Genomic DNA, 20,775 nt, shown 5'->3' on the forward strand with positions numbered 1-20,775 from the left:
TTGCCGGGAATTCAAATGGGGTTGCCTGAAGTTTCTAGTAATTGATAAAAATAAAAACTTATTAATCAAAAATATATGATAAGTTAAGCGAGACCATCACAATACATAAAAAACATGACAAACTCTGAAGCTTAATTAATTGTCAGCCTTGTAAATCCAAGCTGGACTGACTGTACATATCCTGACCAAGGAAAATAAAATTCTCACTTTGTGCAGTAATCTACACCTGGCTTTTCTGCCTCCGTCCATAGTAATATACATTATATAGACTAAATGTCTTCTAAAAATTAATGTTTATTTACAACATAGTATAGCAAACTATTACATGAACAAAAAATAATTAATTTTAGCAAAAACAAATGTCTCCGTTTTGAATGTCTGGGGTCACCAGAAATTTGTGATGTTAAAATGGGGTCACGAGCCAAAAAAGGTTAGGAACCACTGAAACATGACTGACAGCTGTACCAGATTCTTCAGAACAGGGGCTTCATTTTTCCATAATGGCATCAAGAAATGTCACAACGTCCATCCTTATAGTAAGTCCATTGATTGGAACATGTGTATTATAAAAATTGGGATTATTTTTTTTTGGTCTGATTTCATCGTGTAGCTTTGACTTGTCTTTTGCCAAATCTTCCAGTTGTGTGTTTTTCTTCCATTCCTTGTAAGTTTTCAGGCTGTGGAGAATAACTGAAGAATAACATGAATAACTGTGCGGAGTACTGTCTCATAACAAACTGTTCACAAACACTTAAATGCAAGTAAATCATGTTCTATCACATACTTTTATTCTAGAATTTAAAGTTTTTCTTTAGCACCAACCAATGAATAAGTTGTAGAATGATGTACATACATTAATTGACCTAACCTGATATTACACATCCTGTGACCAACTGCTGTACATGTACATCTAGATGACACTGTTGAAATCGGCTAAAATTTGCTTAGAGGTCTTATTTATGTCTTTGTGCATAAGAAATCAATATAAGTGAATCCCCAAAGGAACTTTGTGTTGGTAAATGCAAGTTCTGCAAATTTACAGGATTTCAGTTCTGTTCAACATGTTGATGGTCATATGAACTATGTTTTCAGGTCAAAAATGTCCAGTTTCATCACAATTAATGCTATATTTTTATGTCACAAATGGCCAAGTTATATTTGAACTGAATTTACCTGAAAAAACAAATATTCTATTCTTTTAGATTCCCCAATTTTTCTTAAAAGATTCTATCCTACATATCACATGTTTTATTTTTACAGGTTCAATATGGAGTATGGTGCTGGTCCATCCTGCTTATGTTACACCAATATATACATTAAGAATGTCACATGTCACTGTTTAAATCAACAGTTTTCTAATAATAAGCATTTTTATAAAGAAATAACAATTCTATATTCTTATTTACTCTTTAGTATGATGATAAACTATACAATAAATAATTATGATACTAGTTTTTGGATCATTTGTGGAAACGGTGACATGGCTGCCGAGCATCAGTATGATGGGATCTGTAACAACCATGTCACATCCGTCCACTGCCACATTTTGTGTTTTTGTGTCAGCTGTTATTGTTTTAGATCCACAATACTAACATTTATGAAAAAGAGGAGAATTAGCAATAGTAAGTATATAAGTTTATTCCTAATAAAGTACTGGTACTGACCAGATCATCATGGGTAATGTCACGTCCGTCCACCAGCAAAAGTTTTCACATACACGTGCTATTCAAAATCCAATATTTCTGAAAATATAGCTTCCACTGTCAAATAATATCAGTAGTCTGTGCACAAATGTATTAGCATTATTTCAACACAGTTCTATGCATTTCTTACAACTTTTTTTTTTTTTTTTTTGACAGAAATGGCCACTCATTTGACCCCCTTAGAAAATTTTAGCCGAAATGGAATATTGTGCAGCCCCAGTTCCTCTGATATTAGGGGCTATGTAAATGCATGTTTAACATGGCCTCAGAGGCTAATTCTGGCTGGACGCTGACAGACAGATTCAAGTTGACTGACACCAGCACCATTGGGTCTATGCCGCTGCTGTCAGTAATTCTATTTTCTCCTTGACTTTCTCCCTCCTGAATGCAGCACTGACGAAGGTGACGGGGTCAACGTGGCACACTACGCAGTGTGTGTATTTATGCGAGTCCACAATGTCATAATGTCAGGGTTGTTCCTCCACATTTTAGCAAAACAACTAGAGCCTTGTCACGAGACTCAGCCTCCCCCTCAAACTCTGTCTCCCCATCAGCTTCTAAACCCCGTCACCTCCTCACCCCACCTTCCACCATCCTGACCTCCTGACTCCCAGAGCACTGAAGGCACACTCTGGAGCCACAAAGCCCTCGTTTGTGTTGTCTACGGTGGCTAGCGCTGGCTCAAGGATCACCAGCGCTCACCTCCAGTCGAGGAGTGGAGTGCAGTGATCCTGGGAAAGGCTGGAGGTGATGAAGGCTGCATTACAGATTCTTCTCTTATGAAGAAAACACAGGTCTTTAGAATTTATGTGTCTGGGCTCAGCTGAACACTTAAAGTTGGTTAGCAAAAATTTGGGGTTGAGACCATTATCTTATTATCAATCATCAAGTATTTATGAAATTTCCAGCTATTTTGATGTGGAATTCACTGGCAAAAGTCAGATTTCTTCTTCTTTTTTTTTTTTTTTTTTTAATTCCAGTTTCTTACATATGAATATTTCCTGGTTTCTTTCCTTCTCTGTGGCACAAACAAAAAAAAATGTAAACATCATCTTGACATTTTCCCCAATTTGTGACATTTTGTACAACAAACTAAAATCAACTTAAGCATGCTTATATGTGTTCTACCAACTACCACCATCATTTTATCAAGTGTAACAAGCATTCTATCAAAAATTCTGAACTTGGGGACTCAAAGCTGCAGTGCAAAAAATTCACATTCAGTTTATTGTAATTCAAGTGACCTGAGAAGACACAGGACTTCCATGTGCTGTAGAAAAATGTACTCTGTGATGCAGATTTTGTCCAGTCACAGGTATTTTCAGACAGGTAGGGTGGTTAAATACATGACAAATCCTTTCATTGAACATACAATGACAATAAAGGCTATTCTGTTCTATTCTATTCTATTCTATTCTATTCTATTCTATTCTATTCTATTCTATTCTATTCTATTCTATTCCAGTTCCTTTTCTTTTTGATGAAAAGATAAGTCTTTTGCACTGTGGTGTCTTCATTAAAAACAGCGTTTAAATGTGAAATATTCATATAATGTGTGTGTAGGTTCTCATTTGTCCAGGTTATTGTTCTTCTTGTTAGTTCTTCTTGGTTCAACAGGACTGGTTTAGCTCTTTTGAAAACATTTCATCTCTCATCCAAGAGACTTCTTCAGCTCTAATAATTCTAAAATTTATACAACGTAATTTTATTTGGCAAAAATGTAGAGCTGCAGCGATTATTCAATTAATCATTTATTGTCAACTCTTAAATAACCACCTTAGCCAACCACTAGTCAATTAATCCATGAGTCATTTTGTACAAAAAAAAGAGTGCAAAAAAATACTGTGTATAAATACTAAACAGGTTAAGTGGTATTTATAACTAGAAACTGTTAACTAGAAAACACCATTGTTAAGCAGCAGAGCCTGGTGTGTGTACAAGAGAACTAAAGGACTCTATGTGAGATCAAATTCAGGTCCTCAAACCTACGCCTAAGTTAAGGACTTAGTTCATATTGACTAGTGGCTCAAGCTTGAAAGAATGCCCTGCTCACCCACACCAATGCAATAATGTAGGCTGCTCTGTGAGAGTTTATTTTAGGGGGGTTGTTGTTGTTTTTAGGTGAGCAAGACAAGATGTTCAATGTAGCCAAAGAAAAGCAAAGATTTACACTCATAACAGCTATAAAAAGTTATAAACGCTATAAGGACGAACATGTCTGAATTACTGCTTGGTTTTTCAAATTGCTTGATTTTAGTAGAACTTTCATACAACATTTAGCAAAGTTTTACCACAAATGCCTCTTACAGCTGCACCGTTTCCTGGAGCTGCTTTTCATTTATGTCACGTGCTAGAGGTTTGGAAATTCCTCAGTGCAAAGATGCACAGTGATGCACACACGAACATTTCTACTCGTAAAAGAGGATTTATGATAAATTCTTGTAAAGTGTGCATACTGAGATGGGTCAGAAAGACAATAGAACCATGTAAAGAAGGATTCAATGATTTCTGAAAGGACTTTATCAATACATGAGTTCAGATAAATGCACAACTGTATCCAACTATATCCAACTGTGGTGCAGGAACATGGAAAAGTGAGCAAGCGATGCATCGAGATGAAATGCTGTGACAGATGAAATGTTATCAAATTAAATCTTGAAGTAAAAACAATGTGTCTATAGTATCATACATTTAGTCCATAAAAATATATTGATATAAAATATATGTTCATATACACACTTATATGCTCATATATCCAGAATATGCAGATATGTAATAATAATACATCACCTTATAGTTAACACACATGTGAACATCAGACTATATAGAGGTGTGAGTATGTCATATACAACCACCAATCCAGAAAATGTGGAACAGTATGAAAACACAGGTTAATAAACATATTTACATGTATGACATTAAAAACCTTGCCTGAAATGTATCGTTTCCACTTCGATTCTTGCAACACCTTCCAAAAAAGTGGGACTAGTAGAGTATTTGCTACTTTGTAATGATGCCGTTTATTTTCCCAACACTTTAGAGACACTTTAGGGACCAAAGACATCAAATGATGAAATGTTTCTTCCATCATGCACTCTTAGGAGTTGGTTCATCATTATATGTTTAACCCTTTCATGCATACTGGTCACTACAGTGGACAGCTATTCTACAGCTGTTCTCTTGTATTTTCATGGGTTTTGTTGATTTCTGTGCATATCAACTAACACAGTGGACACTTATGCACCATCTCATACACTGCAATTCATACCATGACTATAACTTTGCTGTTCTTGATAAATCTGATCTGCAGTAACATGTTTGAGTGTAAATCGATGGCTAATTGTTGTTAGACTGTAATTAACATTTTTCTTAATGAAAAATTATTTTTTTTCATATTATCTCCATGAAGTGAGTAATAACTAGTAATAGAGTATGGTAAAAAGTGAGAAAACATCAGATTAGCTGCTTGAAAAATGTTTTTATTTCATAGTTTTCACACAGTATATCACTTTCTGATGGGTTTTCAATGTTTCTTTGCTTCAAAAATTAAATGCATAGTGTCCAGCTGAGGGGACATTTTTGTAACTCCATGAAAAATAGGTTCATAAAAAAATTTCAATCGCATTGTTTTTTTCACGCCTAAAGAGGAATAAAACCCCTCCTATCTTGACTAAGGTTCTCATAATTCATGCATGAAAGGGTTAAAGATGCGGGAGACTTTTGTGACCAATTTTTCATCACATCTGTAAAACCTCAGTCATAGCCTAAGTATCACGAATCTGTAAGTCTTTCTGTGATTACTCACCTGAATCTCTTGCATTACGGTGAACAATTTTGCAGTGCCATCAACTATAAACAAAACCATGTGTTTACATTCAGAGCCGGGAGGTAACTCGGGCATCTCTGGAATTTTTTGTCGCGACGTGTATTGTGGGAAACAGAGGCTTGCACTGCCGCTGCAGGTGGCTGTGCAAACCTCCCTGCAGCGGCAGCACGAGCCTCCATTTCCCACAATACACGTCGCGACAAAAAATTCTGAAGATGCCCGAGTTACCTCCCAGCTCTGAATGTAAACACATAGTTTTGTTTATGGTGGATGACAGATTTGATGAAAAATTGGTCACGAAAGTCTCCTGCACTTTTAAGCTCTGCCAGTTAGATGTAGTATTCTAAACAGTAACACGCTAACTAAGCTGCTGATTGAGGAGCTAAAGCACAAGTGTCAAACATGTGGCCCGGGGGCCAAATCCGGCCCGCAAAAGGGTCCAATTTGGCCTTTGGGATGAATTTGTGAAATGCAAAAATTACACTGAACATATTAACAATTCTTTTAGTTCAGGTTCCCCATTCAGACTAATTCAATCTCGAGTGGGTCAGAACCAGTAAAATACTATCATAATAACATAAAAATAATGACAACTCCAAATGTTTCTCTTTGTAAATGTAAATATTTTCATGTATTTACACTTAAACAAAATATAATTTTGCAAAAAAATGCGAATAAATTGAAATTGAAATGTCTTAAGAGAAGCAAGTACAATTTTAACAATATTCTGCCTGTTATTAAATATTTTGTGTATTTGTAGATCTACTGTGATCTGTATGTTATCATGTACATGTGTAAATGATAAACAAAGGCAGAATATTGTTAAAATTACACTTATTTTTTTCAGTTTGTTCATGTTATTCACATCTTTTGAAAGGATAGTTTGTAGACTTAAACCTGTTCATAATGTAAATTAACTTTTTTCACTCTAAAACATAGAGAAAAGTTTGGAGTTGACATTATTTATATTTTATTATGTCATTATTTACTGGTCCGGCCCACTTCAGATCAAATTTAGCTGAATCTGGTCCCCGAAATAAAATGAGTTGGACTCCCCTGAGCTAAAGGATGAAGGTATTTGATCAAAAACTTGACTCTGATTTTAGCTTTAGCCTCCCATATGAAACACCGGGTGTGGATCATAATTACAGCCATAAATAGATTTTATTTTGAATACATGTAGGCAAAAGAAATTCCAGATTTAAAAGGACACTCCAATATATGGAAATAAATCAGTGATGTAGTCCAGGGTACACACCGTATACCTACTTATTTTTCAGTCATCATTAGGTATACCCACTTCTAAATCCCCCTGATGCGCACTATTCAGTAGTATCTGGGCTAAATTGCCCATTTTTTTCCCTAGGATGGTGAAGCCATGACCCGCCCTACTCTGCCTCTAATTGGCTAGTATTCGCTGCCTTCACTGATTAGATTGGTTAACTTTAGGCACAAGGACTGATGAGCCAATCAGAGGCAGAGTAGGGCAGGTCATGTCGAAGAAAATATTGCTAACTATTGCGGGCCCCCTCTGGAACCTGTTTGGACACCTCAGCTGCCAGTGCCACCCCAGTTGATTGACAGGTCACTGCATGTCTCGTTAAAAGAAATGTGATTGAGAAAGACAGAATAAATGTATTTCACATGAGTGACACATATTGAGAGAACCTACTTTCATGGAATACATAATTCTGAGGTAAGTTTTAAGGTGGTTTCCAAATGAGTGACTGTTTTAAACTACTGGTCATATGACTGCACATTTAGAGAAGAGATTTTGTCGCCAAAAGTTAAACTGTGTGAGTAGGCTAACATTATGAAAGGCTAACGTTTTGAAAGGCTAACATTATCCAGTGTTTGCATCATGTTGAATACATTTACATTCATGCAGCTGCTTTTGTGACCAGAAAGACCTACAAACTGCTCCTAATCAAGTCGTGATAATTTCATAATAGTTAGCAAATACTAGTGACAGATTTTTGGGTAAACAGAGTAGTCTGACATGTCACTGTTTCTCAAACAGGAAGTTTTTCTGGAGTACTTTAAAAAAAAAAAAAAAAAAAGGCAAAAATTGAGAGTATGCCCACTTCTCCAGGGACGACTACACCACTGAAATAAATCAATAAATCAACCAAAAAATGACACTTAAACAATACTTTGTCCGAAAAGTACATATATGGTCCTACCCCAATTTTTCTTAGATTTGTTTCTCAGAATTTGCAATAGTTAATCTAAGCTTTTGTTTCTTCAGCTCTTCATAGGTGATTTTTTTGTTTGTTTGTTGTCTATTTCCCATCTATTGTGATATTTCCAATTACTTATTGCTCCACTGTGGTCTCATTTTTCAACTAGATCCATTTCTATTGCACTTATTTGCTGTTTGATAAACCACAGCTGATATGTTGAATTCGAACGATCACAAATTCCATTTTTTCACCTGAAACAGTCTGTAAACACTGCTCCTAACCTGCTTGATCTCAACACATCATGTGGCTCTATAATCAGTCTACGTCCACTCATTCTTCCAAGCCTTGTTCCACACCATCCACGCCTTTGGACATCTTGCTGTTGTTTGGACTTGCGGATGAGCTAAATTTAGCTCCCTGCTGGTATTTTGGACTGATGGGGGAATTTTTTTACAACCTTTAAAAGGGAAAGGAATCCTGGTGACTAAATGTAGAAGGAGTATGTAAACAGTCTGGCTTTTGTTTCCGAGGAGCATAGTTTCTGTCCACATTCAAGTGACGTAGTGCGTGATAGAGGCCGAGCTGATAGGCTGGCAGCCGGTGTGAATGAACATACTCACAGGGAAAGATAAATACTAATACTCCTTTGTAATAAACATGACACATGGGGAAGAAAAAAAAAAAAGAAAAGAAATAAGCGTTCAGCTGTTTTCCTTGAGGAGGGAGAATGCATATGTGCTTTTATACAGGCATGACTGGTTTGTGTGTGCGTGTCAGAGGGGAAATTCCAGCCAGGGGGATATAAGGTGTGGCTGAGGATCATCTCTGACCACTTTAAAGCGGGGCCATCATCAGAGTCCCAGGTATGACTCTCGGCCCCAGCTGCATTTCTCTCTGAGGGCTCATTATTCTGGCAGGTGCCCTATTGTCCCGTCTTTGCGGGCCTTTTCATGAGCATACCAAAAACACAACACCAAAATATGCAGGGAAGGGAGGGCCTGGGAGGAGGTGGTGGAGTCAAAGTGAAGAAGACTCAGACAAACTCTGGCATCAAAAGAAAAGAAAAACCTTTGTTTGGAAAGAAAGCATATCTGAAGAATAGGAGCTGTGTGGATGTTCTGTGGTAAGAGCGGTCGGATGAAGCCACACTGACCACTATAAAGGACACAAATGCACTGATGTGAGGATGTTTTTGTGTGAATAAAAGCATTATAGAGCGAAAAAAAAAAAAAAAAGTGCTGCGTGTAGCATCCGTGTCCTCCAGTTGGCCTTTACTTGACATATTTTAATCTCTTTCTAGGTTATTTCATATGAATTTCACCTTGTTTTCTTCAGAGCTGTGGTTGCAGAAATTACTATGTGCACTAACATCCCCGGCTGTGAGAGAGACTGTGCGTGTCTTTGTATGACCTCATGGGAAAGTCCTTTTGGTCTGGAATAAATACAACAAAGGAGCTGTTGACAGATGTTTCAATAATGGAAAAACAACTGATGCTCTTGTGTTTTAATGTGGCAATTCATGACTGTTTAAAGCGGCTTATTGTGTTTTAATGTGGATAAAGTCATTATGTTCGGAGAAAAACAGTTGTAACATTTTGAGAATAAAGTTGTAAATTTGGCGAAAAGTAATAAATTTTACAAGAAACACAGTTATGAGAGCTATTATATTCCAAGAGAAAAATATAATGTAATGATTATATTAATTTAATTGTAGCCAGAGGAAAGAAATTAAAATGTAAAAGTGTATAAATGTGTCTGGAGAAAATGGTAAAGGTATAAAAGGTTAGTGCACTTGATCTTCGCACATAAATCATACATGTTACTGCAATGATTCTCGTGCTACAACATCAGCAAAGACAAAAATGGCAGCAGATGAGAACATCAGGCATGTGTGGACAGATAAGGAGACATCAATGTATCCTGAATGAATACAGTGAGCAAACATCAATACCAGCAGTGAACCACCACCAAGTATGAAGAGCTGCAGGAACAAATGTTAGACAAAGGCTTTGCAGAGGTGATGTCCCACCCCTTCCGATGTGTCCCACGGGACCAAACTTCAGAAAGAAATATGAAGAGCGTTCAGTTCTTTGTTACTGTCTGAATTGTGCCATTACTTACACATGTTTGTAAATTTAACACAGAATTTTTTAAGTCAGGAAAGTTGCAGCTAACATTTAGCCGTGTGTAAAATAGCTCAGTGGACTGCATCTCTCATCAAACATCACCTTCCTAAAATAATATCAGTAATTTCATAAAAATGATTTTTTTTGCCTTAAAGGTGCGGGAGACTTTTGTGACCAATTTTTCATCAAATCTGTAAAACCTCAGTCACAGCCTAAGTATCATGAATCTGTAAGTCTTTCTGTGATTCCTCACCTGAATCGCTTGCATTACGGTGAAGTATTTTGAAGTGTCGTCCACTATAAACAAACCATGTGTTTACAAACAGAGCCAGGAGGTAACTCGGGCATCTTTGGAATTTTGTCACGACGTGCATTGTGGGAAAAGGAGGCACTGCAACCATATGATATTATATGGATGAAACAAACACGACACGGAAACGGCTGAAATGCGGAAACGGTGGAGGAATATGCACAGAGCACAGGTGTCAAACATGCGGCCCGGGGGCCAAAACCGGCCCGTCAAAGGTTCCAATCCGGCCCACGGGATGACTTTGCAAAGTGCAGAAGATAGTAACAGTCAAGGGTGTTGAACTTGAAAATAATAGCATAATAACCTAGAAATAATGACTCCAAATGTTCTTCGTGGTTTAATGTGGAAAAATATTATATGACGTTATGCCTATAATTGATTTATTGCAGAGAACATTAAACTCTGATATCCTTTAATTATAAAACGTCAATAACTTGAACAAATATGAACAACCTGAAATGTCTAAAGAAAAATACATGTAATTTTAACAATATTCTGCCTGTTATGTGTCTTGGTAGGTCTGATCTGTAATCCACATGTATAAATCATAAGTTGAGGCATAATATTGATCAAATTTTTCTTATCATTTCTTCCTATTTTTCTTCAAAAATTTCAGTTTTTTTTGGTTATTCACATCTTTTTTGTTTGGATAGTTTGTAAAATGTAAATGATTTCATAATTTAATCTTATTTTTTGCATATAAAAAATGGGGTGTTGTCATAATTTATAGGTTTTATGCTATTATTTGACTGGTCAGGCCCACTGGAGGTCAAATTGGGCTGAAAGTGGCCCCTGAAAGAAAATAAGTTTGACACCCCTGGCATAGAGGGAAGGGAGCTCCTGCTTTCTGTGTCGTGTCTGCCAGGTGGTTGCGCGAGCCTTCGCTTACCACATTGCACGTCGCGACAAAATTCCGAAGATGCCCGAGTTACCCCCCAGCTTTGTTTGTAAACACATGGTCTGTTTATAGTGGATGACACTTAGAAATAGTTCACCGTAATGCAAGAGATTCAGGTGAGGAATCACAGAAAGACTTACAGATTTGTGATACGTAGGCTATGACTGAGGTTTTACAGATTTGATGAAAAATTGGTCACGAAAGTCTCCCGCAACTTTAACCGTCAAATACTGAATTGCTGCTCAAGTTTTTATGTGTTTCATGAAGAATCGGGAAAAAAAATGACTTAAAGCAACATTTCATCACATTTTTTCTTTTTTTTTTTTTTTTTTATTTGTAAAACCCCAGTGGTATCCTAATTATCAGAAATCCGTTAGTCTTTCCATGCTTATGCATCTGAATCACTTCCCTCTCGATGAACAACTTTGAAGACAACTCCATCATAAACACAATCCGCTGGTTTACATGACAAACCGAAACGTCACTTGGGCCTTTTCAGAAATTTTGGTCACAAAGTGCATTGTGGGAATGGGAATTCCATACAGCAGCCATTTCACAGTCTCTTCTTGAGTGCTGAACCCAAATGTGGCCTTTACCTCCATCCACTGACTATACTCATTCTTTAAAATAACCCTTGTGAACTGTAGAATTTTACGTTGTAGCGTTTTCTTGCCGAATCTGTGAGAAACCGCTTTCACTTGGTCACCATTCCCACAATGCACTTCACAACAAAATTTCCCAAGAGGCCTGAGTGATTTTTCAGTTTGTTATGTAAACAAGTGGACTGTGTTTATGATGGAGTCATCTTCAAAGTTGTTCACCATGAGGGAAGTGATGCAGGTGCATGAGCATAGAAAGACTAATGGATTAGTGAGGATTAGGATATCACTCTGGTTTTACACATTTGAAAAAAAATTCAGCTTGATCTGAGGGAGGGAGGTGTATGGCATCACTTCTGTAACTTTTGGATGTGTATTCTTTCCAGTTATGTCTGATACTTGAACAGGTTTACCACTAACTATGACTGCGGTGTCTTGTAAAATGATCTTTTGAATTGACAGCACATTAACACCATTTGTGTAAATGATAATTTAACATAAATGGGATCAAAATGTTCCCTGTCCACCATCCTTGACTAATACAATTAATTCCCAAATCTGGAATTTCCCCTTGTGGGACTAATAAAGGCTTATCTTATCTTATCTTATCTTATCTTATCTTATCTTATCTTATCTTATCTTATCAAATAACGTTACACAGGGTACAGAAGGAAGAGAAGGGACTTCACCTCTCTACATGAGTAGGTGTTAGATGACTCAAAGCTAAAGCCAGCTTCGGGGTTTTTGACAAAAAGGATGAAATTCTGGGTTAGAGACCTTTATTCTTATGTAATGCACTTAAAGTAACAGTAGTGGATAAGAACATGAATCAGTTTGTCTTTTATTTTCCTGAAGATTGCTGATTTTCTGAAAATTAGGTTAAAATTTGTCATTAATTTGGAGACAATCGTCACTTATTGAACCACCTATTATTAAGATAACAGTAGAGAATAAAAAAGTGCATCAGTTCATATTTTATACAGATTAAATATTTTATTGAGGAAATGTCAGAGCCATAACATCATGCATCCAAGACTACTAACCTTTGCTGTTTTTAGACTGGTATAACTATATAACAATAAAGTCCTACATCCTAAAGTCCTCCAAAGTAGCAAATACATACATGGTTGTGCTCGTGTGTACACCACCTACATACGTAAGGCTGAAAGACTTCAGGTCCAAACAGCCTCCCTGACAGCGTGAAGGAAAACAATGCTCCACTCTTCCAAACACATGCCTGGCGCCAGCTGCCAAGGCAGATAAAACCGAGAGGTGAGGAAGAAACAAAAAGGAAAACAACAAATCCCTGGTATCTGTGGGCGATGAACAGTGACAGAAGAACGTCAGATAAGTTCAAATAGCTACATGTATTGACATTCCTGTTGCCTTAGCTGCCTTGTGTGAGCTACTGCAGAGGCAAAAAGCATGAAAGCCAAAGGGGATATGGATGGCTTGGGATGGGTGGGCATCCTTTTTAGGCGTGGATGGACACACTGCTTGGGCTTGTGTATATTGCTCAGATCAAAATTAATTTTGCGGCGCCTTGGCTCAAGATCAGGGTGAGTGAGTATGCCACACACAGCCTTTGATTGTCTGTGATGGCTCGGATGATGCACAGATAGAGATAGCATCTGAAGTTACCCACCCTCTAAAGTCTTTTTTTCCCCCCACTACGCTTTTTTATTCATCTCAGATTACAGCGTTGGAATGGGATCCCTGCTGTACCCTGTGCTGTACCTCTGCGGTGAGCTGAGAGTACACACAACAAAGGCATCTGTTGTACTAGGCAGTCATTGTGTGCAATTTAATGTCTCCTAAATACTTTTATTGTTGACTTTTTCAGGTGCATTCTGAACATTCCTTGTGGCTATGCCAGTAAACCGCACAGGTAAATGTTTAAAAAGATTATTGTTTACGAGCCTAAGACAAGAAAGGGGCTTTAAATGAAATAAATTCTGCTTACTTTACATGTAGCCTCCTACACGTCCTCCCAAACAAATCTGCTACTTATTTCAGCCTCTAGGAAAACTATGTGTGAGATCACTTAACAAATTGACACACTCTGCTTGAACAAGAGCAGGCATGGCCTTTAATTACACTGTCCAACCTCATGTGAAATTATGAGTCACAGTGTTTTCTCCTTCCACGGCAGACAATTTTAATGACGATGAACCTGTGCCTAAAATAGGTACCGCCTCCAGGGTGGTGTTTTTTTCTTTTTTCGGTTTTATTTTTTTAGACAGCCACCCTCAACAGCCGTATGTAGGCCTGCTGGCTGAGGTAATGCCCTGTGAGAGATTCCTCATGCCTTACCTCATGCCTGTCTGACTGAGAAACGCCTCAGTTATCTCAGCCACTTCCTTCTCTTGACCACATGCATATCAGCTGAGGTAAGGATGGAGTGGCCTGGTCCCGGAGCTGTAGGCCGGCTGTCGTGACCTGATTAGATTGGGCCTCTACAGTCAGGTGGCACAAAGTGGATCACGTATACTGAGCCAACATTCTATTTTAATAAAAATACGCTCATTACGCTTCTTATCTCGAAGACCTTATATAAGTTCCAACAGTGCCATCATGTCAACAAGAACCTTTTTTGGAGACGGTCCTTCTGGAGAGAAGGTTCCCATAGTTGTTTGGACTTTTGAGCCCAACTGCAGGTGTGAAACCTCCCCTGATCCAAGCTTCAGACCAAACAGTTGAACCTGAATATGACAAAAACTGGTTTGGATCAAAAGAACCATAGTCCAGTCCATTTCTAGAGGGTAAAGAGGATGACATGGACTTTCAGACCAATTCTTCTCCAAAGCAAGAAGAGGGACTACCAAAAAAAAACTAAGTCTGATGAAGGGCCTTGGCCCAAAACGTCACCATTTTGTCCAAAAAACTTTCTGGGAGCTCACAGGTTGTGCGGACCTTCTTTTATTTTTTCATATTTTTTTTGGATCTTGCACACCTCTCATTTTTTGGATGCGTGTGTTGATCACCTCTCTTCAAGAAAAAACTAAACCATGGTCAACCTTTTAATACATATAGTTTAACATATACGGTCAAACTAGTTGAGTATTGGGTTTGAACGAGGAGCTTCTGACATTAAAAATACATCTTTAAATTCTTTTTCCTCCACCCACATGTGTCACAAACACATATCTGAGGATGGCCTAATGACTTATGCGACATTAAAAAGCTCAAAACCAATAACTGAGTCAGTCTACACTGTTACTGATGAATAACAACTGGATTTTCTGTGAGTGAGCAACAAAATCTCATCAGAACTGTCAGTCATCTATTGGCAGTTCTTGTACCAGACAAACATGGACAAAAATTAGGGAAATGCAGAGTTTGGGTGAGATCCTAAATTGAAAGATGTGTTTAATATAGACGGTAAAGTCTACAAAGGGATTATGAAGGCAAGTGAACTTGTGCAATACAATCATAAACAGATAAAAACTGTAAATAAGGACTGATGACAAGGGGAATTATTCATACATTTCTAGCAAGTTTGTGTGCCACATAAAAAAAAAAAATACATGAGGCAGCATGCGCTAGTAGTTCAATAATGAGACAGGCTAAACGCTGAGGGAATGACACTTAACATATTTTCCAATTACTTCGACTGGATCTTTAGCCTTAAGACTAGAATCTTTACACACACATACACACAACAGTCTGACTAGGCCTGAACAGTCATCATCTCCACATCACGTTCAGAATCGACCTCCTAGTAATTAACCACGTGACAAACTTAAGTGAGACAAAGTCAGATGTAAATATAAAGAAAAAGGTCCATGTAATGAGGAGGTTGGGCTCCAGCCTTGATCATCTCCTCTTTCAAACCAAAGTCAACTGTCAGCTAAAGTCAGTGACATTACTGTTAACACGATGGTCACAGTAAATTAACCTTAATCCGATCTTTCCCTAATCCTAACATGCCAATTTTGTACCATAATTTGTTGTACTGAAGAAGAAGAGTTGTGCTCCAGGACACAGCCAACTTTTATTGGTTGCTCAGGTTGGAGGACTGGTGGTTTTTGGTGGCTTTTCTCTTTACGTCCCTGGTCCTGTGAAGTAAGCAGACTGAATACCTTGCTATTGCTTTTGGCTGATATTACATCTAATCTCTCCATTTAACGACATACATCTCTTGTCACCTCTTCAAGATTTATTCAGCACAAAGTACATTTTTCTCTTGAGTGTTGACTGAGAAATCGCAGAAACAAAATAAACAGACCAGCCAAGGGCTTTAGCTTGTCAGAGCTCAGCTTCTGGCTCTTTTACTTTCTGGTTCTATCACAGTTTCATCTCCTGTTCTTCTCCCCTGCCTCCTATTACTCTCTCCTCTTCTTTCTCATGTCCTCCCCTGACTCCTTGTGTCCTGTCTCCTCTTATCCTCTCGTTTCTTTCCTTCTGTTTTCTGGGTGTGTTTCGTCTGGATGTTTCTTATAGGACCAGCAGGATTATCGACCATGAGTAATAGGGCTCTCACAGGGACAGACCCAGATGCTTTGCATGCTTTCCCAACACCAGCGGGATCAGTGGTAACTGTAGCTCAATCTGGGTTGGCTTCATAGAGAATCCCTTGCAATAACAGGGAAGGGTTGTGTTTAAGTCTAACCAAGCGGTAGTAAAGCCACAGGGATTTAACAGAAAATCCACACAAGGGGTATCATCAACATATTAAGCAGCAGCAGTAAGTTAACACCCTCTTTGTTGCAGATCACATGGTGACCTCATATGGAATGCAAACTTCTGAGAGTTTTTCTCCTAAAGTTTCACCTGTTCAGGTAAAAAAAAAACAAAAAAAAAAACACACACACCAAAACCCAAACTCCTTGAATTCAAGGTTTTCACTGCGATAGTAACACCTACCTGACTTTTTAATTCCAGATGTGAAACGCCCCTTAGACCCTGGTGAGAGAACCAAAGACATGGCCTTTTGTCCGACCAAAAGAAAGGGAGCCCCAGTGTGAATCAAACAGAACCTTGTTTTTGTTTATTTCTAGTGTGAAACCACTTCTTAGATGGCTCAAACTTCCGGACCAGTTACAAGAAGTTAGGCAAGGCTATCATTGCCAGTGAAAAAAAGACAGAAAACACATGAAAGAAAAAGAAACTGAAAGTTCTAACAACATAATTGTACAGCACACATCCACGATGACGGCAGGATGTAGTAGTTGCTTCCCAAAATTGCAGAGTGGGAAGTAGATGAACCTTAAATATTAGATGAAAAAATTTACCTTGGTTCAGACTGAAAATGTTCCCTTAGTACTGTGTTCTTTTGAGCCAAACTTCATCAATAAAACTGTAGGTGGTTGTTTAACGATAGTATGATCCATTTCTAGGGTGTAAGTAGTAGGTGTTTTAGTTTTTGGATGGCTTGAACTTTCAAACTAATTCTTTTCCAAAACATAATGTGTGAGCACTTGAAAACCCTCGGTCTTCAGTCCATGCCGAAGGTTTTGCACATACAGACGGACGGATGATGTGCTGGATGCCAACCCCCTTGCTCATGAACCTAAATCCATCTTCAATCTGGACCTCAATACACAATTGCACAAGTAACGTGATGGACCTGTATGTGGAGGACGTTTCGCTAAAGCTGTGAGAAAGTGAAAGTGAGCTCCCCTCAACTTATAATTGTTGTTGACTATCTGCTCCCTCCTGCGGTTGAGAACCAGTGGTGCATGTCAAAGTTTTTGAACAGACATAGACAGACGGACAGACAGACGGACAGACAGACGGATGGACAACCAACTGATGACAATACCCTGCGGCTAGTGTGGCCAAGGGTAAAAAGGAGGAAAAACACCACACAGAGAAAGATGAGTGTCTGTAGCACAGAGGCAGTGACCGATCTTTAATATATATGGTCAAAGGAAAGTAATAACAAACTTAATCTGTTAATACATATAACAAAACCAAAACTGACTAAATTAACAAATACGAGGACGACCAAAAGGGTTTCACACAGTCACAAAGCGTAAACCTAATGACTGAGTCAGTCCTCTCAGTAACTGGAAACTGGTGGACGACTGAATCTGACCAGAGCCTGCTTGTACCAAAACAAACATGGAAGGAAAAGAGGAAAAAGCTGACTTTGGGTGTTGCGAATTGTGAATTGAGAGATGCGTTCACTGTCCACCGTATAGCCTACACAGGAAACTAGTCAATTAGGCTTGCACTTTGTACTGGTAGTAACTCTAAATACAGCATACTCAAATAACAACATTACAAATGAGTGAAACCTTCAAATCAAAATGAAATAAATTAACCTTGTTTTGCCAGCGGTCTTAAATGCAACACTTTTTTTTGACTGTCTAAGCCAAACTGTGCTGTCACTCATGGTCATGTTAAACTACAGTTCAGATCCCTTCACTACAGTGTCAGGTTACTACTGTCCAGTTTAGTGTTACGGTTACATTTGAGCCACATTTCAATTTATGTAGTTGAGTTTGTGAAAATATACCTACAAGATGTTTCCTTTTACATGGAGTTTAATGTTTAATACACATCTGTTATAAGCCGAATAGAAATTGTAGTTCCATGAAATTTCAATTTAGGATTAGGGTTCCATGAAAAGGGTGGTTGTAAAAAAGGTTAAGCAATGTGATTTATATTTTTATCATGTCACACAAAAATGTGAAGGATTCCACGAGAACATCATTTAAACCACATCAACTTTCAACATCTCTTTAGCAATGATTGAGTGCAATGTGAAGCATTTATGTGTTCTTTTTTTATGTTAGAACGATAACAATGAAATATTATACGCAAAAGACAGTTGTTTTTTTATTTACAACAAACCCCACGACCCTGACTGAAAAACAACACTTAAGCAAGCATCCTGGAAACCTTGAGAAAAGGCTGAAATTGTCATTAAAAGTGTCAACTCATCCAAGTCAGGTCAAACCTCAGACCATCTGAGTCACAACTTATCTGAGTCGTATCATTACAGACAACATTACAGTTAAGTCTCAGGTCAGGTGAGGACATCGCTGAGGACGAGTGAGGTCAAGGCCAAAGGAACAGTTCAAGTTTTACAAATCATTCAACTCACAAATCATTCAAGAACATACAGATTTTAACAGTTTGTTAAACATCAATATATCCTTGAACTAGAAGCACTCGGAGAGCGCAGACCTCTGCCAAGGCTGATCAGTGGCCCCCCCCGTGGGCCCCCCCACCCCCGATCACCACCAAAATTTAATCATTTCTTCCTTATCCCACTTCCAACAAACCCTGAAAATTTCATCCAAATCTGTCCATAACTTTTTGAGTTATGTTGCACACTAACGATCAGTGCCCCCCCCCCCCCCCCCCCCCCCCCCCCCCCCCCCCCCCCATGGGCCCCCCCACCCCCGATCACCACCAAAATTTAATCATTTCTTCCTTATCCCATTTCCAACAAACCCTGAAAATTTCATCCAAATCTGTCCTTAAACTTTTTGAGTTATGTTGCACACTAACGGACAGACAAAGAAACAAACAAACAAACAAACAAACAAACAAACAGACAGACAAACAAACAAACCCTGGCAAAAACATAACCTCCTTGGCAGAGGTAATAAAGTTAAGTAGAACAACAAAACCAACACCCCTTTTCATTTGTGTATTAGAAACATAGCCAATATACATCCGAAAACAAAGAGAGAAAAGGCTTCTTTGACATGGGACCAAACCTCCAACTGTCCAATCTGTGGACCACCCATTCAACCTCCTGAACCAGAGCTAGCCTTAAGTATGTCAAGTCCATGTCTGGTGAAGGCACAACTCAAATCTGATTAAAACCTAATCCAAGTCAAGCTCTGTGTCATTGTAAACATAAATATTCCAAACGGAGTCTTATCACAAGTCATTTGAATCACATGCCTGAACACAAAAACCACAAAAGCTGCTTTCATGAAGACATGTATAAAACATGAAAGCTTCATACAAGTTAGGATGGATGTCTCAGGCCTCTGAAGTTGACCCTAGAAATGACTTTGATCAATTACCTTTCAAAGAGGGTTTTCTAGATCAGGGGTGTCAAACTCATTTTAGTTCAGGGGCCACATTCAGCCTAATATGATCTAAAGTGGGCCGGACCAGTAAAATAATATAAATAATAGGATAAGAACTGATAAATAATGTCATCTCCAAAGTTTTTTCTATGTTTTTGAGTGAAAAAAAAGTCAAATTCCGTAATAAAAATGTTTACATCTACGAACCGTACTTGAACATAACATAAACAAATATGAAGTATGTGGAATTGTACCAATATTCTGCCTGTTATTAAATGTTTTGTATATTTGTAGATCCACTGTGATCTGTAAGTCGTGATGCACATGTATAAATGATAAAATGAGGTGTAACATTGTTAATATTATACTTATTTTTCTTAAGAATTTTCAGGTTATTCACATTTTTTGTAAAAGGCTAGTCTGTAAATGGAAACATTTTTGTGTAATTTTACTTTTTTTACACAACAAAGAGAAAAATTTGTAGTTTTCATTATAATTTATAGGTTATTATGATAGTATTTTACCGGTTCTGACCCACTTGAGATTGAATTGACCTAAAATGATTCGAACATCCTTGACTGTTAATATCGTCAGTGTAATTTCTGCATTTCACAAATTCATCCCAGGGGCCAAATTGGACCCTTTAGCGGGCCGGTTTTGGCCCCCGGGCCACATGTTTGACACCTGTGTTCTAGATTGATACATGACAAATAACTCTTTATAAACTCATTGATTCTCAAAGATTGGGTTACAGTACATGGGAGATTTTAAACTGGTTGTTAAACTTTTGTAGGAAAAAAAAAAAAAAATAGAAAATGTGAAAACTTGTTAATGTTCTGATTAGGGCTGCAACTAACGATGATTTTAATAATCGATTAATGTGTAGATTATTTTAATAACTAATCCATTCATCTGATAAACACAAAAGAAAACGGGGGGAGGTATATACGTGGGGGTGCGTTCTATAAGTGCCCAACTACTGTAACTACCGTGAAACCGAAAATGAAACTTAACTTTGTACGTCCGACCCCCGACTTCTATGCCTCTCTTTTACTTCAGAGCTTACATGAAATTTTCACAACTTCTTGCCTATACCCTCAGGCCACCCAGGGCTCCACTGGGCCCTGGCCTGA

The 20,775-nt window shown here is 38.1% G+C and overlaps 1 long non-coding RNA gene across 1 annotated transcript in view; it reads right to left on the reverse strand.

Annotated features, from left to right (window-relative positions):
* Window positions 1-592: 592 nt before the first annotated feature.
* LOC115412326 (uncharacterized) overlaps window positions 593-20,775 on the reverse strand; it is a 161,018-nt gene continuing 140,835 nt past the window's right edge. Inside the window, exon 3 of the long non-coding RNA XR_003934332.1 lies at window positions 593-690. This is a non-coding gene — a long non-coding RNA (uncharacterized LOC115412326). The remainder of the gene's footprint in view (window positions 691-20,775) is intronic.

The sequence above is a fragment of the Sphaeramia orbicularis genome, chromosome 21 (genome assembly GCF_902148855.1).
Source record: "Sphaeramia orbicularis chromosome 21, fSphaOr1.1, whole genome shotgun sequence".
Classification (NCBI taxonomy): domain Eukaryota; kingdom Metazoa; phylum Chordata; class Actinopteri; order Kurtiformes; family Apogonidae; genus Sphaeramia; species Sphaeramia orbicularis.